Source organism: Coenobita brevimanus, chromosome 90, assembly GCF_032717465.1.
Source record: "Coenobita brevimanus isolate Jiangsu-jjx chromosome 90, ASM3271746v2, whole genome shotgun sequence".
NCBI classification, from domain to species: Eukaryota; Metazoa; Arthropoda; class Malacostraca; order Decapoda; family Coenobitidae; genus Coenobita; species Coenobita brevimanus.
Window position 1 is genome coordinate 17100268 of NC_137043.1, and position 22015 is coordinate 17122282.

The following is a 22015-nucleotide window of genomic DNA, read 5'->3' on the forward strand; positions in this document are numbered from 1 at the left end:
TAAATTGGAATACTCTAGATATAATTAGCTAAGAAAGCTGTTGGGACCAAAAGCTCCTGGATCTCGTGCAAGAGTTTTTCCCAACGCAACATGTGAGGGAAACCACCAGAAAAAGAGGACTCGATGTACCTTCAATGCTAGATCTCATATTTACTAGGCAAGAAAATGATATTGACAGCTTAATATATCACCCTCCACTCGGCAAAAGCGATCATGCAGTACTAGATTGCAACTTCAGGATAGCATATGACATAGTTAACAGCAATGAAAGTTACAAAAAAAAACCTAAACTATAAAAAGGGAAATTATTAAGACCTAAAGAAGTAGTTCTTAGAAGTTGATTGGGAAAATGAGCTTAGAAGACAAGATTTAAATACTGTATATAAAAAAATTCTGTGAATTTTATGAAATAGGAGTCCAGAAGTACATCCCACAGCACAAAGAAGCAGATAAGAAAATACAGAAATGGTTCAATACAGAATGTAAAAAATCAAAAGAAAGAAGAGATTTGTTGTGGAATAGATACAGAAGACACAATAGTGAAAGGGCATATAATAATTACAAACAGGCAAGAAACGATTATACAAGAATAAGGAGGGAAGCCCAAAAACAGTTTGAGGAGAATATCATAAATAAAAGTAGTGATCAACCGAAGCTATTTTACAGCTACATCAGAAGCAAAACCAAAGTAAAAGATATAATACAATCCATTACGGACGAGGGAATCACCTATACACAAGAGAAAGATATTTGTGAAGCACTAAATAAGAATTTCCAATCAGTTTTTACGGAAGAAAAAATTTTTGAGAGGGACTATGTGGAACATGCATGTCCACACATACTACCAGATATACAAATAGCAGAAAAAGTAATACAGGAGGAGTTAAGTAAATTAGACAGAGGAAAAGCAAATGGTCCTGATGAAATTTCATGTTGGGTGCTACGAGAATGTGCAAAGGAGTTAAGTAAACCATTATTTTTAATTTTCAAGAAATCCTTGAGTCAAGGTAAACTACCTGATATTTGGAAAAAGCAAATATTGTCCCCTTATTCAAGAAAGGGATAGACAAAATCCACTCAACTTTCGACCAGTATCACTGACCAGTGTTGTAAGCAAGGTATTAGAAAAGCTTATAAGAAAAGCTTGGGTAAATCATCTAGAAGAACCCAATATGATAACAGAAAGACAGTTTGGTTTCAGAAAAGGAAAATCATGTGTTACTAATCTGTTGAGCTACTATGACAGAGTAACAGACACAATACAGGAAAGAGAAGGATGGGTGGACAGTATCTATTTAGATTTCAAGAAAGCATTTGACACAGTACCACACCAAAGACTTTTATGGAAACTGTACCATCAAGGAGGAATTCGAGGCAAAATGTTTTGCTGGATGCAAGATTTTCTCATAAAAAGAGAAATGAGAACAATACTAAGGGGAAACTACTCATCATGGAAAGAAGTGACTAGTGGAGTACCACAGGGCTCAGTGCTGGACAACAATCATGTTTTTAGTGTACGTAAATGATATAAACAGTAACACTGGAAATGAAAGCTATCTAAATGTTTGCAGATTATGCAAAAATACAAAGAAGAATTACTAACACTGACTATTGTAAAGAGCTACAAGAAGAATTAAATAAACTTCATGAATGGAGTAGTACATGGCAAATGGAATTCAATGTGGACAAGTGTCAAGTAATCATGTTTGTTAAAAGTGGAAAAAGACCTGATTGGGATTATACGTTAGGAAATAAAACCCTATACACATCAAAAAGAGAGAAGGACCTAGGTGTGATTATCAATAACAGACTATCTCCGGCTGACCACATCAGTGAGAAGGAACGGAACATGTATACACTGCTTGCAAATATGAGAATAGCATTCGCATACATAAATGAAGACATGCTAAGAAGGATAATAACATCATTCATCAGACCAACCCTGGAGTATGCATCAGTAGTCTGGAGTCCTCATCTCAAGAAACACATAGACAAGATTGAAAAAGTTCAAAGGGCCGCTACAAGATGGATACCAAGCTTAAAGAATCTAAGCTACGAAGAAAGACTAAATAAACTGAATCTACCAACACTACTGGAGAGAAGGAAAAGAGGTGACATGATAATGCTATATAAATGCATATCAGGGAAGGAGAAAATAGACATAAATGATTACTTAACATATGGGGAAGCATCAGCAAGAGGACACTGCAAAAAACTGCATAAGAAGAGAGGTGATAAAGACGTAAGGAAATTCAGTTTCCCAAACAGAGCAATTGATCAGTGGAATACACTACCGAATGAAATAGTGTGTGCCAAAACAATTCACAAATTTAAGGATATGTACGATAAATATGGTTTAAGACACGGAACAGTACGAACTTGACTCATTCCTGTAAAGATACAATTAGGAAAGAACAATTAGGTAAGAACACACACATCTCAAGCAGGGTGGGACTCACGAGAGTCACTCCTACAGTTAAAGCAGTACCTGGAGGCCCCAGTTAACGCCGTCATGCAGAATTATTTGTTTTGTTTTTTTTTAATCAAGAAAGATAAAACTTTCTTAAATAAAACAGTAGCAGCCGTGGCTCGGTGGGTTCCAGCGCTCGGACCGAAGAGTCGGAGGTTCAAATCCCCCCAAAGGTCATTGGTAGACATCAGGAAGGGCATCCGGTCATAAAGTGCTACACCCTCCACAAACAAAGTCCTCTACCCAGGGGCAAAGCCTTAGCCCTTATAGAAAAAAGGGGACATGGCGTAAAAATAAACAAAAAATAAATAAATAAAAAAAACTTTGCACAGTGGTAGGTACGATTTCAAGCAGGGTGGCACTCCCCACCACCCGGAGGAGGATTTATGCAGGGTGGGTGCGGTTCCCAGGGCCTCCAGGCGACGTTTGCATGCACGGCCATAATTACTTTCTTTTCTTTCTTTTATCTCTTTACCCAGGAGCATGGAAGCCGGCACAGTAGTAAACCTCCATCCAGGCCAGGTTTTAGGCGGGACAGGACCCCTGAGGGCCACTTCCTCACGAAGTGACAACCTCCTATGATCTATTGTTGAGTGTTGCTCCTAAGTTTCGTTGCGCTTGTTATGACCTAGCAATGTGTCTTTTGGATGATCAATCTGCTTTACCGAAATTCATGCACTTAGACTGCTCCTTATCATAACTCTGGATCAAATTCCCGTCCTTTCAGGCAACGGAAAACCTGTTTGACCACTTGTGTCACCACCGCCCCCTTAATGTCGCCTCGCTTTAAGAGCTCTCTCCCTGGCTACACAAGAAAGTAATTAAGCTGGGATAATGAAGTCACGTCCTGGTTACCGAGGATTCATCTAATATGAACAAAAGCCTCTCTGTAAGGAGGAGGGACTAGTGGGAGGCAGTGAGGAAGGAAGATTGGCGAGAATGAGACAGAGAAAGATGGGCAATGGAAAGTGTGAAGGTATAAAGCTAATGCGGTTAACTAGATTTGAGTTTTCCTTTATCGTGATTCTGGATTCTCTCCACCAAAAATTTTAATAGGGAGAAAGGTTCTGATAATGAAGATCATGATGACGATGGTGACTTAGAGGGATAATTCCATGCACGACGATAATTATGAAACATTCAACATCTGTAACATCCCAACCTTCCCCTATACCACGACAGGCCGTAGTCTTTTATATCGAAGTCCTGTTGTTGGGTGAACAGGGGCATGTGTAAAAAAACAGCATAATATTTCCGCCAAGACAGCACCATCCCCATTCATAGTTTTCAAGGCCTTGACCTTGACCCTTAGCCTTTTTCAACCGAAGTATGATCATTTAGGCGTCTGAAGATCTTCAGTCACTGTTGATGCATTAGTGCAGTTCCCTCTAATAGATTCTCCATAATGTTGCCAACAGGCAGAGAGACAAATAGGCAAAATAGGCACACAAAGCGGGAAAAAAGAGAGAGAAAAAAAAGCACTCCTTGTCGGGGGTGTCAAAATAAGTCAACCAGTATGCCCAAACGACAGTGCGTATTACTTGCATTATACACACTGTTCACTCAACGATATCGACCACGGCAACAGTAATTATCATTAATGGAATTCAGTCTTCCTTATTATCAAAAATGAGAAGAGATAAATGTCAGGAACACCAAATTTCTGTGATAAATCTTCCTTGTACAGAGTAAAATCAGTAACGATACAACAATGTCAGACTTGCCTTTCTTCACTGCAAGCCTTAGAAATTATCGCCAAACAATGAGGACTTGTTTACAGCTTCGCGCTTCCTTTTTCAGTTTTCATTTTCGGGATTTTTTTCCTCAGTTTATTCTTATTGTCACCAAATGCTTTTACCCAAGTTATGAAAAATCATTTGTATTGGTGAGGTTAATTATGACTGCAACTATGCCCTCTTGTTCGAAAAGTCAGTCTTAATCTGAATAAAATCGTTTGGAGATAGCTATAATGAAATACAAGTTACGTTATCTGAATTAGGATACTTCGCGACCACAGCGCTGTAGTAGCAGACTAGGTATCGTGGAGGGTTTCAGAGGCTGTGGTCTGGTTCGAAAGACTGCTCTTTGATCGAACGAGCCCCGTGCAGGAAAATAAGTAACAAAGTAAACTAAGATATACGTGTAGGTAGTGGAGGATCCAGTGTGTGATGAGGGGGGATGGGGCCAGTTCCAGAGTTAGGCCTCTATATCCCGTTATTTAGCCCAGGCAATTACTTTACTTGGACCATAAGAAGATGAGAAAACCTTCGACATTCTTAAGATAAGATGGGTGACACGTAGTAAAAATAGGCGGGCATGATTCACTGAAAAAAAAAAAAAAAAGTATCTCCTCTCATCCATTATTTGTAACATGCAAAAAAAAAAAAAATAATAATAATAATGTTGGATTCGCTCCTGGAAGGCTGCTGTAGAAGGTTACTGGAAGCAAGAATAGAGGGGATAAGAAGGAAGGCTTGTTCAGCGGATTCATTTAGAGACTGGAGATTCATTGTGTACTTCAGGAGCATTTTGAGTAAACTAGATTGGGATGAAAATGGCAGAGAATGAACAGGCTTTGAATAATGATTACACATTTGCCTTCAGTATCCCGGAAAGGAAGCTACAGAGAGACTCATTTGAGGGCAGGGAAACATGCCAAGATTTTCTCAGCTTAGAAATATTAGTCAGCAGAGGAAATCAGTAAGCAGAAGAGGTGAGATATGAGGAGAACTTTTATCCCTGACTCTACGCACTAGCATACACCGACACAGAGGCAGGTATGTGTGTTATTGCCAGTTCGATACACAAGCCAGCGAGGTGTTAGGTGTCGCTCTGTCCGGTAAACGAAGACTGCCATTTCTTTTTCCAGTGAAACCTTATATTGCCTCACCCATTTCCCCCATTCTCACGCCCGACTGTTTGTGAGTTATTGACTGGAACTGACTGTACATGTAACCGTATATGTGCATGGTTCACGGCACGTATAGGGGAATGCTTGAAGCTCTGTTTGAGAGTGAATATATATTTGTGGTCGTGTGCTTAAGTTTGTATTAATGTTAGTGTGTGTGTGTGTGTGTGTGTGTGTGTGTGTGTGTGTGTGTGTGTGTGTGTGTGTGTGTGTGTGTGTGTGTGTGTGTGTGACCATGTATGAAGATGTGTGTGTGGGCATGTATAAAGATAACTTCTGTATGAGTCAAGACGATTCAGTCAGCTGAAAGTGAATGTCCAATTCAATCCTGCTTCAACTATTTAACATACCTGGAGTTTCATTCACTTCGGATTTGTCATGGAAAGATCGTGTTACCTTTCTTGTAAAATCTGCTTTTAGGAGATTAGGTGTCCTAAGCCTACCTCGTGCCTTCTTTATCCTTACACAGCTATTGACTTCATACAGGAGCTTTATTCGCCCGTTTGTGGAGTACATCTCCCATGTGTGTGTGTTAGGGGAAGGGTGTGGGGCTGCTCCTAAAATGTTGTTCTTCTAAACAGGGTGAAGTCAAAGGTTTGTCGTCTTTCTAACTCTCCTCTTCTAACTGACTCCATTCAACCTCTGTCTCTTTGTTGCACTGTTGCACCTCTAACTCTTCTCCATCGCTGTTGCAACGGTCACTGCCTCTCTGAAGTGTCTGTTGGTATCACACTTCCATTACGGTGGACGCGTAGCACCCCTCTGGCAGCACACTCTCAGACATTTTTTGTACAGCTCGCCAGTGCAAGAGTTAACCGTTACTTCCAGTCCTTCATGTACGCAACAGGTCAGCTCTTGAACCGTCTTCCTCTGTACTTCCTTTTGCCTATGACCTCCAGCCTTTTAAACGCAGTGTGTCCAGGCATCTCGAAATGAGCGCATCTTAAATTTGGCTCTTTATTTTATTTCCCCTGGAGGGTTTAATCTGTTTCTACCATTTGTTTCCTTCATTCTTGCTCAAAATATGAAAGCCAGCAAAAGAGAATGTTATTGTTGTCTCTCATCATCGGAACAACGCAAGCATTTCATTTCAGTTTTTCTTCGCTGGAGAGTGAGGCGTAAGAGCCTCAGTGCCAATTAATTCGTTCTGTGATGGAGAGACTCTTTCTCTGTAGTAAAGTAGTAAAGGATGTGCAGGTAACTGGGGACGAATTAGCATAAAATGAGGCAATCATGTGCAGCAAGGCTGATTTCATTAAAGATCTGTTCAACCTGTGTAAAAAGAGGAAAGAAGAAGAAAGTGTCCCTCGCCCACTTTCCTCTCCGGTATAACAGTCGGCAAGAGGAAACATCATGCTCGTCGGAAAAATAATAATTGGCATTCACAAATGACACAATATGAAATGCTGTGGTTGGTTGTATAGCTAATCTACAGTTTTCTTAAGCAAAGAAAACCTAGTCACAGAGTACGAACGTCACGTAGCGATTGGAAAAGTACGAGAACTTGTTGACCGCGAACGTGAGTTGCTCCAGTATGCCCGTCAAAATTATGAGTCGGAATGGCATATTTTGATCCAACATGAACTGAACAAGAACACATTAGTCCAGTGGGCCTTTCAGGCCATTTCAGGATCAAACTTTTAGGTAACATCAACCATTTATTGCAACAGTAAGAGCAACTCAGAACCATTTCTGTCAGTTCAGGACAAGTTTTGTCAAGTCAAGAAAATATCTGTCATTCCAGGACCATATATGTTAGTCCTAGAAAACTGCTGTCAGTTTGGAACCACGTCTGGTAGTCCAAATCGTCAGCTGAACTTTTATTCACTAATCCTTTCAGCCAGCGACTTTTTTTTGTTACACGCTTTTACTTTCACTTTTTTTTGAGTGGTTGGGTACAGTCTTTATTCAGACTTTCATGACAAGAGGTCTCCCCAAGAGCTGGAGAAAATCGCTCAGAGGCAGAAAAAATAAAATACAATAGGACATCACCAGACTGAAGGAAAAAAGATCAAACCATTCACTGCAACGGGATCCCTCCGGTCCAGTGAGTTATATACATCGAGAACACCTAACCCCATCTATCCGATGGTGCATTTCTCATATTATTCTTGCAATCTTCAGACGGTTACTTTCAGCTTAGGAAAGACATATCATACTGAAAAGAATAATGAAGATTTTATATAACCAGTCCAGTTCGAAAAATCCCCCTTATATTAATAAGATCAATAAAATCGTCTTGAAGATATCTTGCCTGGAATGAAAAAATGTCACCTGGCTGAAAAAGATTATGTTCGTCCGGATCCTTTACATTCAGGCCGACTCATTCGGATCAGGTTAATATGGGTCAGAACCATCCGGACAGTGGCCAGGTGTTGTAGATCCTTTCTCGATACACTGAAGAGATTTATGTAATTGGCAAGAACATATTTATTCAGTCACTGTAATATATGTAAGAACATTCTCAGCAGACCCATACAAGCCCTTAACGTTTACCGTGGACCAATCAGATTTACTTATGTCTCTTCAGGGCCATTTAGCTCCATTTACGTTCGTCTTGGTCTAACTAAGAGAATTCAGGTCCAGACTGAAGTTTGTGGTGGAGAAGATACAGCAGTGGGTTACTGTCCAAAATGGTGCAAGACCCATCGTTGGCTGGGCATGCCACACTTTATGGAATTCCATTTTGTTAAAACAGTCTTGATTTAACTTCTACCAGACCCGCCAACTTAGTTTAAATATTTCTGCTATTACCATCACTCCAGTCATAAATGAGACAGCCAAGGCATATAATTAGTGGTTAGATGAAGTAAGAACGTGTATGATATTCAGAAGGGTTGCTGGACCTTATGGAACGACCTAAAATATATGAAAGTTGGTGGAGGCACGCACACCAGATGCTGACGTACATGAAATAAATACTAGCGGACTACACTACACCACATACTGATCGAACTCTGACCTTAGCCTATACATGATTTGCTCTCAAAGTGGAGTCCCTTCATCCTTGGCAACTCTGATCCCTTCCACCAAGTTTAGATTAAATCTGAAATTTTTATATTGACATAGCCATGTGGACTTGACCTTTGACCTATTCTTTTTAAAAACTATGGATCAGCCCCTTCCCCTCAACTCTTGCACCAAGGTTGATCTAAAACAAGTTACAGTTGTTTTAGTTCTCTCTCTCTCTCTCTCTCTCTCTCTCTCTCTCACACACACACACACACACACACACACACACACACACACACACACACACACACACACACACACACACACACACACACACACGCACACGCGCGCGCGCGCGCGCTGCTTTAACACCTACTTGTTTTCAAAACAGTCTCCGTTCTTGCCTTACCCCTTACCATTCCACCAATTAAAGTATAAATTGGATGAAAAATGTTAAAGCTGACCTTGTCATACGACCTTGGCCTTTGTCCTATTGTTCTGCACAACAATAGGTCAACCCCTCGGCTGACCCTTAACCATTCCACCAAGTTTGGTTAGAATTGGATAACAACTTCTTTTGGGAATATTACAAGTAAACTACAAGCTCATTCCCTTGCTTGCTTGCGTACAACTTGATCCTTGCACTTGCATTGTCAGTGAGTGACAGTGTAAGATGTTGAAATCGCAGGTCATTCGAATCCAGTAGGACTCAGTCACCGCTGATCTTAACTGTCTGGTAACTTTGCTATCTCAGTGCGGTGGACACGCAGCACCTGCATAACTATCACACCGTCTCCTTGTCAGCTCTTTAGATTTCTTTTTTTTCTTTCTTATTTCTTTCTTTCTTTCATTCTTTCTTTCTTTGTTTATTTTTTGCGGACTATGCTGGGGAGTAAGTTCAATTTTTCAGTCAAATAACATCAGATTGATTGTTAAATTTTTAAGTCATTATAAGTCGCAAACTGTGGAGAAGTATGCAATCAGATTCTTGGATAATGAATTAACTGAGTACTAAAATAAAACGACTCTAAGTTTTTGTGTTTGTCAGAATTCGAAATTTTTCTGGTGTCATACTTTGTATCACTGAACATATTTTTAAAGCTTAATGATCACGTAATACTTAATGGAAGCAGATTTGTTTTCCTGAGTTAAACATTGCTGTATACAAATATTTATTTTTATTATCGCTATCTTGCGCTGAGGTTTAAGTCTATTACGTAATTCTGGCACCTTGATGTTGCAAAAAATACGAGATCTTAAAGGAACCATAATAGGCTTCAGTATAATTCTCTCTCTCTCTCTCTCTCTCTCTCTCTCTCTCTCTCTCTCTCTCTCTCTCTCTCTCTCTCATATACTGTATATATGCTGTATATATACTGTATATATAAAACCCAAACGCACCAGGGACAGTGAACAAGTCATATGACAAAAAACATATCCACTGTGTATGCATGACTCTGCGTAATAAGTTCATTTGTTCAGGTAGGATGGATGGACGCCACGTCATTAACATACAAACGAGCAATACGCACAAAGGAAGAGAAATATTACCAAGTTGGTATTAATACATTTGCATAAGGGAGGGGGGGGTTTCGCGTGAGGACGTCGGTTAGGCAAAGGCATTTTGCGTTTATGTTTTGTACCAGTGTCTTATGACAGGGGATTATATAGTTATATGAAATATTCTCATAATAGGCTGTTCAAGATCGACCATACAATGAATGTACAAACTTGTGTACAGGAGGACCATTTGTTGTCCTTATGTATAATCACACGCAGATGTTAACCTACTGTATAATCTCCTTGTCCTATCATCCGCGTTTCTCATTGGCGCCAGAACGTCAGAGAATCCTTTCTTCTTATAGTGTACTCTTTTGATGTGTCCTTCATATTAGTCATAATTTTTAAATGTAACACTTTTTATCAGCACAGTCGGCAGGGATGTGTCTGCAAACTACTGATAGTACCCAAACTGAGAACATTATCAACCACAAACAAAAGTTTCACCCAGATCCGGAGCTGAATAGGAGTCTCGTTGCTGATGCAAATTAGACAGGGCAATCAAAGTCGTAGGTCATCCACATGTAAAGTTTCATTATTAACACTCTCAGGCTTCACTGACACTCTTAACTGAATAAAGTTGTTTGGTGTTAGCTGAAGTATTCTACAACATTTATTCCGACCATTAAATGTTATGAGAGTATGACCACTGACGCTCTTATTCCTCACTCTCTGCCGAATAGAATGTTCGGCCAGAAGCTGAATACAAAACCAGAGTTCACTTCCAGTCCGTTATCATTATTAGGCAGGAACATTAGCTAAAACTCAAAGGTAACCTGGAAAAAAAAAAAAATCGATATTGCTGATTTTTTAAGGAAAGCTAATTGGAAGCATACTAAGTCAAAATGCACATTCTAAACATTCCACATGAGCTAACCGTGTGGGACGAAAATCCAAGATGGCCGTCAACGGCATATGACGCTTATATGGCTTTGGAACCAGAAGGCACAGATGGTCATTTAATACCTCTTTTTAAGGTTTTTTTTAGTATAAGAAAACCATTTTAACCATTGTTTCAATGATTTATTGACGTATGTTCAGGATATGATCAAGGTAATGAACTATTTTCAACAAAATGGTAAATTCAACACATTTAAAGTCAAGAACCAGGACTAACTTGCCAGCAACAGTTATTGAACTACTTCTAAATAAAACATTTTTTTAGCGTCATAACTAGTTATGGTCACAATTACAGCATGAGGACACAGTATCTTCTCCATTATGTGGGCATGAATTAGCACAAATTGGCTAATACACGAAGAACACATAGGTGTACTTCGTACAGTGAGAGTCCTGCTTTCCGACAATTGCATCTCTTGTTACAAATATGTTTACACTCGCATGACGCAATGAGAAGAACATGTTCTGTTGCTACTGGTCTGTCAGTCAAATGGTATTGAGCATTCCACCTTGAAGCTCCCATCCCCAGTCAGTAGGATTTAGGTCCTCAACATTGCCCAACCATTCCTGAACTGCTGAGTTGGCTCGAAATGAGTGGTACTTTGCATCTGAGGATGTGGGAAGTAGGCTCTGATGTTAGAAGCTGTTGGATGCTTTGCTCATTCTCTGCATGCTGCACAAATCTCAGCTTGTCAAGTTTTGTACATGTCGGATTGGCATTACACCGTATAACTTCAGTAAGAATATTTCCCCCACTCTGGCTGCTTCTTCGTGGCTGGTATCGCTCTTATTAAACACATCCAACGTCCTCCAGTCCTCGCTTTCCAGGACTATAATGGCCTTCTTTTTTCCAGTGCCATATAGGCTGTTCAAGATCGACCATACAATGAATGTATGTGTGGACGCATTGCCTGCTGGATGCTGTGTATGCTATAAACAAAGTCTCCTACATACTGCAAGTAGATATTGTCTGTTGTGGCCCTATCAACCAATATGACACGCAGATCTGTATCCTTTGCCACAAGTACAGCAGGTCGTGCGATATTCCAGCAAATCCCAGTGCGGTGCTCCTTATTAAGTAGTCAGCATCAGCCTGACTTTGACAGCAAGCAACACCTCCAGATGTAAGCCGGTCTTTCATCCTACTGATTAACCGTGACTTTTTGTTACGATTTGCTAAAAAGACACGTTCATTGCCCGTGACTGATGAATCAAACACTATGTCTGCAAAGACATTTGGATCAGTGCGGCGTTCTGTTCAGGTACCTTGGGTGACAGGGTAAGATATGTGTAACCTTCATAGCAGACAGTGCATTCTTTCCCATAGTTAGTGGTAACGTGATTCACATAGCTGTTACACACATCACAATACGTGCAGTCCAAAGACCATGTCACATTTTGGAGAAAATATCCTCCATCCACCACATTGTATGGATTCTTAAGAGCTTCAGTGGATACTGGGACTACTGGAGCTTTCAGCATCGTGGCAAGACCATTCTTGTTGTTTTGCGCATTGCACCCTTGTCAAATAATGCTGGTGACTGTTTGCTACACTCATGTTTAAGATGATTCTCCATATCTGATCGGTTCTTTATCACACATGTGACCTGCATGAAGAGTAGTGTGGGGTCGACCTCAACGTCTTTGCCAGGGACAGTGGCAGTACAGGTTGCAGCACCAATAGATGTAACCTTGTCACTCCTGAGCTTAACATCAGTGTAGTTCAGGCCAGTGATACGTGCAGCTGCCTCCTCGCCTGATTTGGCTGCACAATCTGCATTAGCACAAATAGTTGCTACGACTCCAGTATCAATGCAGAACAGTTTCTCGCGTATTCACCTTTGTAGGCAAATGGCGAATGATGTGATAGGTAATTCCGAAAGGTGAGAAAGTGTCTGCTATCACACGCAATTGTGGATTCACGGAGGTCTGTGTGTTGGTCAACTGTCTGAGTATGTACTGTAGACCACAGCAAGCCTGTAGTAACTCACAAACAGGAACTATTTGTGACAGGACATTTTATGTATGATGACATGATGTAATGTTCTCTGCATCATTAATGAGCCGGAACTGACAACACTTCAGATAATAGCTTTTCATCAAGTCCCTCCCTCAGATCAGCACTAACGTTCAATAGGCTATGACAGTACTTCGGTCAGAGGTGATTAGCTTATCACAAAAATCACAAATATCACATTGTTCTCGTGCTGCCATCTCCTTCCATTCACACTGTCTTATTTCCATCTATGTACTTCTGCCTTTACTTTTCAGTCTGCATCCAACCTGAAAAATAAAAACATCTGATGAAATAAACTCTAGTTTATAAATTCATAACAAAATTATCAATACAGATTTCCGATTTTTTGCGTTTGCCGTACGATCTCTGTGTATTTTAGTGACCTAGAATTCTTAGAATAATAGCAGAAATGGATTTATCACTCCTTAAAACTCAGAAAAGGTGGTATTATATGACCAAGTGTGAATTTTTGTCACTAAGCTATATGCGGTTGGTAGCCATCTTGAATTTTTCGTCTCGCATGGTTAGCTTACATGGAATGTTTAGAATGTTTGTTGATTTTGACTTAGGAGGTTTCCATGTAGCTTGCCTGAAAAATCAGCTTTCTCTATTCTTTTTCCAGGTGTATCCTTGGTGCTCCTGGGCTATATTACCATCATCATCAAGGACAGTCTATAATTGGTCCTTTGCAGGACTGGCCGTTTGCATTAAGAGAGGGCAATCAAGTTACTGTAAACTTTCTACTTTTCCTGGACTCAGAACCAATTTTTTGACATTTGAAAGAAATCAGTCATCATTTGTATACTCAATCCAAACAAGCCACCTAACAGTTCGTCATGCTTTATCCCCCATCTAATATCACGGAAAAACTCTTTGTAGGTAATGCCACGCCCGTATTTGTCTGTTTTACTCCCAGGATGGATTACGGTCCAAGAATTCAACGACCACAAACTTTTCTAAACTGATCAGGCTCGCCTTAAATGGTTTAAACAGAAAACAGACCTCATTAAAAACCACACTAGCGGCAGCAGACATAAACAAACCTTACGACGTAGCACTAAGATATTATCGTGATGAACTAAATGTTTATCACAAACAGAATACAACGACATGAAGCGGTATGCCAGTTTCCTCTTACCCGTACAGACCCAGTCACTCCACCAGAACCTATCTCTCTCTCTACATTCTCTTTAGCCAAACGCCATAATCCCGTAAGGGTGTCCGTTGTCTTTGAGTTAGTTGATTTACGGAGAGGGGCACTAACCCTTCGCCGACCCACTTATTGACACTAGGGAACACGTATGTATTGATTATATGGCTGCCACCCAGCGTTGTAAATAGTTTCCTGGCTAACAGGAAACCAGTGGGCTTGTCACTCAGTGTAAGGCCACCTGGAAAAACGAATATTAAAAAAGGACAGAAAAGAGAGGAAAAATAGGAAAAGAGGAGGGAAGACACAAATAAAAAATTATAAAGGTGAAGGAAGAAGTAGATAGCACTAGATCAAGTGAGTGGATGATGGTCGCCGCCACTTGCCACACTGCCAGAACAGAAGCTCCAAAATCAGGATGTTACCCATCTGTGTCCCACAGACCTCAACCCTCGCACCCTCATTATTAAACTTTACCCTCCCTACCAACCTCTCATCATTTGGATGAAATATTGTTCTAGGGAGATGATCTACAAATGCCTCACAACACCCTAAAACCCATCAAGTAGTAGACCAACTCCAAGAGTACCTATTCGCACTGGAACAAGGGCTCAGACAAACTACAACGAGTGCTTTACCAATCAAATCAACTATCATTCTCTTTACAGCAGAGAGAGAGAGAGAGAGAGAGAAAGAAAGAGAGAGAGAGAGATCACTCTCAAGCAAAATCCTCAAGTATCCCTCTTTTCAGTCACTGCTGTTTGAGAAATATCTCAAAATTCTTGGAGTTATTTTGGATGAACACATGACACTCGGCAGACAAACACATCAGTGGAAATGCATCTTGTAAAATTGAAGCGTTCAAAACACAAAGAACCAGTACCATGAGAACACAAAAGGATTCATTGATAACAGTTAACAAACATTTCCTTCGAACGACAGAATATTTCGTGAGCCCAAGCTGGACCCCGACCTAAACGTTCACAAACATGGAAGAACATAAAACACACACACACACACACACACACACACACACACACACACACACACACACACACATATATATCTATCTATCTATCTATTGCCAGACGCCTCAATCCCATTTGGGGTGGCCACAAACAAATCGCCTCCAAGTCGCCCTGTCCCCCGCCATTTCACTGCCCTGCTCCCAACTCACACCCCCCTCTCTCATATACCTCTCCACCCCATCCCTCCATCTCATCCTCGGTCTCCCCCTCCCTCTTCCACCCTCCACCTCACTCACATACACTCTCTTCGTCAATCTTTCACCCTCCATCCTCTCCACATGGCCAAACCACCTCAGTGTGTTCCTCACAACGCTTCCTATCACATCCACATCCACACCACAACGCTCCTTTATATCCTTATTCGTCAGCCTGTCTCTCCACGTGACTCCACAGGCTCCTCTTAAATAACTCATTTCCACTGCTCTCACTCTTGACTTGTGTCCTTCCAACAATGTCCAAGCTTCACTTCCGTACGTTAGAGTTGGTATCACAATACTGTCATGTAGTAACTTTTTTACTTCCATGCTCACTTCCCTGTTTCTTATCACTGCTTTTAAGGAGCCAGCAACCTTTCTTCCCTGCTGTACCCTTTCAAGCACTTCACCCTCCAAACCTCCATCCTTACTCATCACACTACCCAAATACTTAAACGTACTCACATTTTCCAATTCCTCACCATCCAACCTCGCTGTACATTCACTGACTTCACCTCTCTCAAAGACCATCACTTTACTCTTCCCTACGTTCACCTTTAGGTTCCGTTTCTTACACACTCTCTCAAACTCATCCACCAAGCCTTGCAGCTCCCCTTCGTCTTCACTCAACAACACAGTATCATCTGCAAACAACAGTACAGGGAGTTTCCAAACACTATCCTCTCTCACCAGGGCCACTCCAACATCCACTACCCTACCTTGTACCTCTTTTATTACCCCATCCATGTACAGATTGAACAACCATGGAGACATGACACATCCCTGTTTCAAACCAACTTTCAAAGAGAAAAATTCACTTAGTTCACCATCCACACGCACTGCAGCCTTCGCACCATCGTACATACTCTTCACAGCATTCAACAACTTCCCATCTACTCCATATATTCTTAACACTTTCCACAATCCTTGTCTATCCACCCTGTCATATGCTTTCTCCAAATCCATGAAAGCCGCATACAACTTCTTTCCCTTCTCTAGAAACTTTTCCACTAAAGATCTAAGAATGAATATCTGATGTACACAACCTCTTCCCTTCCTAAAGCCTCCCTGTTCTTCTCCAACTAATTTCTCTGTTCTTTCTCTAACTCTGTCTATAAGTATCCTACCATACACTTTTCCTATTATACTAAGAAGACAAATGCCCCTATGATTACCACACACTTCTTTTTCCCCTTTTCCTTTGTACAAGGGAATAATTATACCTGACTTCCAATCCTTCGAGACTCTACCTTCCTCCCAGGCCAATCTGCACATCTTCCACATCCATTCTACTACTATCTCTCCCCCATGCTTCAGCATTTCACCACACACTCCATCAATTCCTGGGGCTTTCCCCGATTTAACTTTCTTCATTGCTTCCACAACTTCTATCCTACTGATTTCTTCCTGTCTTCTCACCTCCCTCCTTCTCCCAGCCATTCCCCAGCAACTTATACTCGCATTACTTCCATCCTCTACGTTCAACAATTCCTTAAAGTGTTCTCTCCAACTGCTCACTTTTTCTCCCTTCTCCACTAGTAATCTACCATTTTTATCTTTCACTCCCCTGCTAACTTTACTTCCACCCTGTCTTACTCTTTTCACTTCTCTCCAGAACATTTTCTTACAGTCCCTCCACTTTACACTCAAATTTCTTCCAAATTCCTCATCCACTCTCTTCTTACTCTCTCTTACTAATCTTTTCACCTCTCTCTTCCTTTCCACATATAACTCTCTCTTCCGCCTCTCAACTTCTTCCACGCCCCTATTTCTCATCCATTCATTGTATGCTTTCTTCTTTTGTGCCACAGCCTGTTTCACCTCTTCAGTCCACCACGCTGTTCCTTGCACCCCCCTCCGTCTTCTCTTCCTTCCACACACCACATCACATGTTGCACATATTTCTTCTGTAAATATCTTACACACACCTTCCACGTCTCCCATCTGCTCCAATTCATATTTGCCCAATCGTTCCTCCACTTCTCTCTTATACTCTGCCTTTTTCTCATCCTCTTGTAACCTTTCCACTCTCCTTGCAACTACTCCTTCCTCTCGTCTTTCCCTTCTTCTATTCCTCCATCTTACTTGCAACCTAATTCTGGCCACCACCAAGTAGTGGTCAGAAAGTCCACTCCCCCAACCTCTATACACTCTTGCATCCTTTACACATCTTCGCATCCTTTCATTCACACACACATAATCAATCATTGCCTTCCTTTCATTCAGTTCACCACCCACCCTTCTCATCACTCGCCATGTATACCTGTGGATCATTTTATGTCTGAAGAGGGTATTGGCTATTACCAACCCCCTCCCAGCACAAATGTCCACTAACGCACTCCCATTCTCATCTATCTCAGCAGGCACACCCCACTCACCAACTATTCCATCCACCTTCACATTACCAACTTTACCATTCATATCACCAATCAAAAACACTCTCTCACTCCTTCCAAACTTTTCCATGCACACTTCCACATTTGTCCAGAACTCTTCTCTCACTCTTCTAGCACGATCTTGCGTTGGCGCATACACACACACAATCGCCCACATTTGTATTCCAACTTTCAACTTTACCCACACAATCCTTGACCCAACTGATCCATACTGTCTTATGCTCTTCTTCCATCTTTTACTCACAACTATACACACTCCTTCCTTTGCCCTCTCATTCTCATCTACTCCTGCACATATACCCCATCCATACTCCCATTCTCTCACACTTTCTCCTCTCCATTTTGTTTCAGTTATTTCACATACATCCACTTTCGCATCCTCAAGCACCTGGACAATCTCTCTCTCTTTCACCTCATCATTCGCTCCTCTTACATTCCATGTACACATTACCAAGTCCTTTGTCCGGTCCTGGGTCGTCAACGTTTGGTCAGTCCTTGTCCGAGGCTTCTTGTTCGTTTTTTTAGTTAGTTGTTTTCCGGGGAGGGGCACTAACCCTCCGCCAACCCTTTTAGTCGCCTTTTATATATATAATCAGCCACAACCATCCAAAGCCTACAGCCAAACAACAGCTTTCATGAACCCTTATCAGATATTAATTCCATAGAATCTACCCAGCCGAGAGACATACGAGTGTACAGTACCTCAACAGACTACAATGTGACCTTTACCCTTCCGCGCTCCAGTACCAACACAAAACACAACTCACTATGCTCTCAGTGTAATGTAGCACCCACACCGCAACTCACTTATTCATCTCATATCTCACTGTACCGTTACAGAGAATCATCAACACAGCATTAATATAAAACATGGGGAACGCAACGCTGTTGCAACCCTCCAATTGACCAAGCACATAGCCCCCACCTCCCAGTACACCTAACCAAGCGCATAAAGGCTTTCATCCCCCACCCCACCCCTCTGTATAACACTGAGACATTAAAATTTGATAAGATCAGTGAAATGGAATAGGGATGTGTAACAGAGAGTAACAATCAGGTGAGAGTCAGTCTGTCCCATGATTTTGCCAAGTGTACAATAATGTCTCCAGGTTCCTATTTGATTCTGTCCGTGATTAAGGCACAGTTTCCTAATGGCCACTGGGGGATTAGATTATGTCGATTATTCAGACTTATTGGTATAAACACTAGCTTTGTAGTTTCCTCCCCTTAACCGGTTTGCCATAATTCCTTGTCCGATGTCGCCGTGGAAGGGGGGCGAGGGGCTTCAGAGACGATGACTAGGGCTGGGCTCCGATCTTTTCCCAGTGTTTAAAGCCTTACTAATACAGAGCTGGCAATTCCTCTGGTCATAGACCACACACAGCAATGTACATTCTGTAAAATCATTTGTCTCGCCATGGTCCTCCCTGTAATACAAAAACAGACACTGGAAAACTGCACTTCCTTTTATTCGAATAGGACACACTTAACTTACCCATGGACACCTTATGACAAATGATTGTCCCCCATTTATTCAGACTTTTTTTTTTTTTTTATGTGACCGACTCTGGGCAAAGGCTTCACAGCCTGCTTTCAAGGCCCAGTGGTCCTCCTACGTACCGCACACCTCTACATGTCACCACTTCGGCGCTAACACCCACCTTCCATACTGAATACATGCTAGGGCTGTCTCATACAGGACTGGTGTATTGGTATTAGCGGGGGTGTTTTTACGACATGTCGGCGGGTCTTCTGGTAGAACAGTAAAGTCTGATTTTCTGAAATTCAAATCCTTAAACTGTTCCCTGCACCAGCGGGATTTGAACCTGGGTCCGTTAGGACTGCAAGCCAACTCTCTACCGATTGAGACTGTTGGTCACGTCTCAGTATTTCCAACATTACTCTGTCCCCTGCTGTATAACATACTACACAAAATCGTCCCACGTCTGACTCGGCTTCGCAGGACCTCAAACATCGGTAATGTTCTGCATGAGTTTTCCTACTTTTTCCATACTCGTCTTGGGTCGTTCTCAGTCTCATTAACGTTCTTTTCCGCTTATAACTCATCTCCATCTATCTACATCATGTATCTCATTTTGTTAACCTCCAATTTTACGTTTTCCCTCTTTACCATTACTCTTCTGTATCTTAGTGCCTCATGGCCTTTGTTCCTTGGCACAAGAATGTTCATTTAATTAAGCCTGTCAACTGGTAGGGATTTCCTATGGATGAATAAAAGCATCTGGCGTTAATCTAACTATAATTCTGAAGTGTTACAATAGCACTCCAGCATGTAAGGTGGAGCACATTCTTTTCAGTTCTTCTTTTTCTGAAGTCCCTGATTTAGGATTTAGTAATGTCCTCCACAGCCTTTGGCCTTCTTCTGTATTCACTGCTCTACCTGGTGAATAAACTTGCATGTAATTTTATTCCCCTTGATGATGTACAGCAGATTGTATTGCATCTCCCATTATCCCTGGCTATCTATACAAACGTGTTCCAGCATGCTTGTCATTTTTAAAGCCTAAAAACCTCATTTCCTCAAGCTTCCAACTCGTTATAACTTTCCGCAACAACACAGAATGCAATCCTTTATCATCATTCTCATTTTCATTTCCCTGAGATTTTCCTTGGAAGCATGGCGTTATTTCTCTTGATAAACTAACTTTGTGGATGTTAAGTGTTCTAAACTGACTCCATGCACTAATTAACCGCATTCAGTGGCTGACTTTGTACAGGAGTCTTACTCGACGTTATGTTCTAATGCTTTGGGGAATGTCACCATATACAGCAGCTCTACACATAATTTAAGTAAATGCTGTACGTTTCAACTCCCCTTCCCTAACTGACTCTCTTCAGGCTCTCTCTTCGTTGTAATGTTACATCTCTCTCCCTCTCTGTCTTATTTTTTCATTGAAAACTGTACTTCTGAACTCTCGTTGCAACCCACCTCCATTAGGAAGGGCGTCCAGAACCCGTCAAGGTACTGAACATACATTTACTCATTTTCTGCCCATCTCTTGAAGGCAAGATTTAACCGGTATTTTCTTTCTTCATGCACACTGTTGTATAATGCTGAAAAGGTTTTACTTATCCTTTTGTCTGTAACCTTCAGTCTATAAAAGCAATGTTCCCTGATATCTTGATTTTGGCCCTGCCTTTATTTATTTATTTATTTGTAAGGGCAGCGTTTGTTGCCTTTTTAAATATTTAGGTCACAATAATGAACTTTTTTTTTTTTTTACAATTAATTCCATTCTCAGCTTCACCACCCTCTTCACTTCAACGTCGTAACTCTTGCTCTGTACATATATTGTCAAATCTAGTTCAGGACCTCTTATAATCTCCAGATTATGAATCTGGATAAATGGTATACTGGCAATATGAACAACAGCCGGATTATAAGGGATCATGTGCCGGCCCACGTCAGCACTTACTTTCCCCATACTCAAATCTTTATCATCTTATCCTCTCAATCCTGTGCTTTATGTCTACCTTCACCGTTTCAGTTTCTCTTTATAAACTTAATCTTCTCCCGTATACTTTTGAATATCTGCTATCACCTACGTTACCTTTCGTTATTTCTGTTGCTCCCTTTAGTCTTTTAAGGCATAATTCTGATTAGCTCTTCTTTTCCTTCCATAATCGCACCTCATTTTCCACTCTGTCTTTCAAGTTTCTCCTTTCCTGCCTCCGTACTTTATGTGGTTTACCAGAGCGGAATTCCGTGGACTGCAGTATTCATGGTCATGCCTCTAATTTTCTTTCCTCCTTTATGCGTCACTTTTGCCCAACCGAACCTCACCTGTCTGAGGCTTCTGATAGCAACCTCTGCACCGTATACTCCTACCTCATTGAACCACATCACAGATACAAAGGCGGCTAATGTGTAGAAGCACGTATTGATCTTTAATATCATGCTCTCGAAATCTCTGCGTTATGCTAACGGGTATCATATCAGTGAGTAAAGTAATGTCGGCTGTTTCCTTCTTATCACAACTTTACAAATCATTCACTTTTTTTGTCTGGTATATATCTAAAGTTTAACACTTTCTTTCTAGTTCTCCTTGCTTTGAAATCTTATTATTCGATGATCTCAGTGCTCCATAATAGCTTCGGCTCTCTTCCCCTTTCTGTCCATCTGTCTATGCCCATTGCTCAGTGCTTCAATGCGGAAGAGATGGCCACACACAAATCGCCTCCTCATTCCCTGTCTCCAGATCACTGTATGACAGAAGAACGTTCATTTTTCTCATAACCTTCTCCCCTACGGTATACAATTCGTCAGGTGTTCTGCACTGGTTTTTACTTTCCTATCAGATTCATGGTCATGATCTTCACAAGTTGGTGGCGAAAAATTTGATAATGCGTTAAACACTTCAGAGGTGGTTGACTGAGTCTGCTGTAACCTAAAGACTTAAATTCCAAACCTCCTCGTAG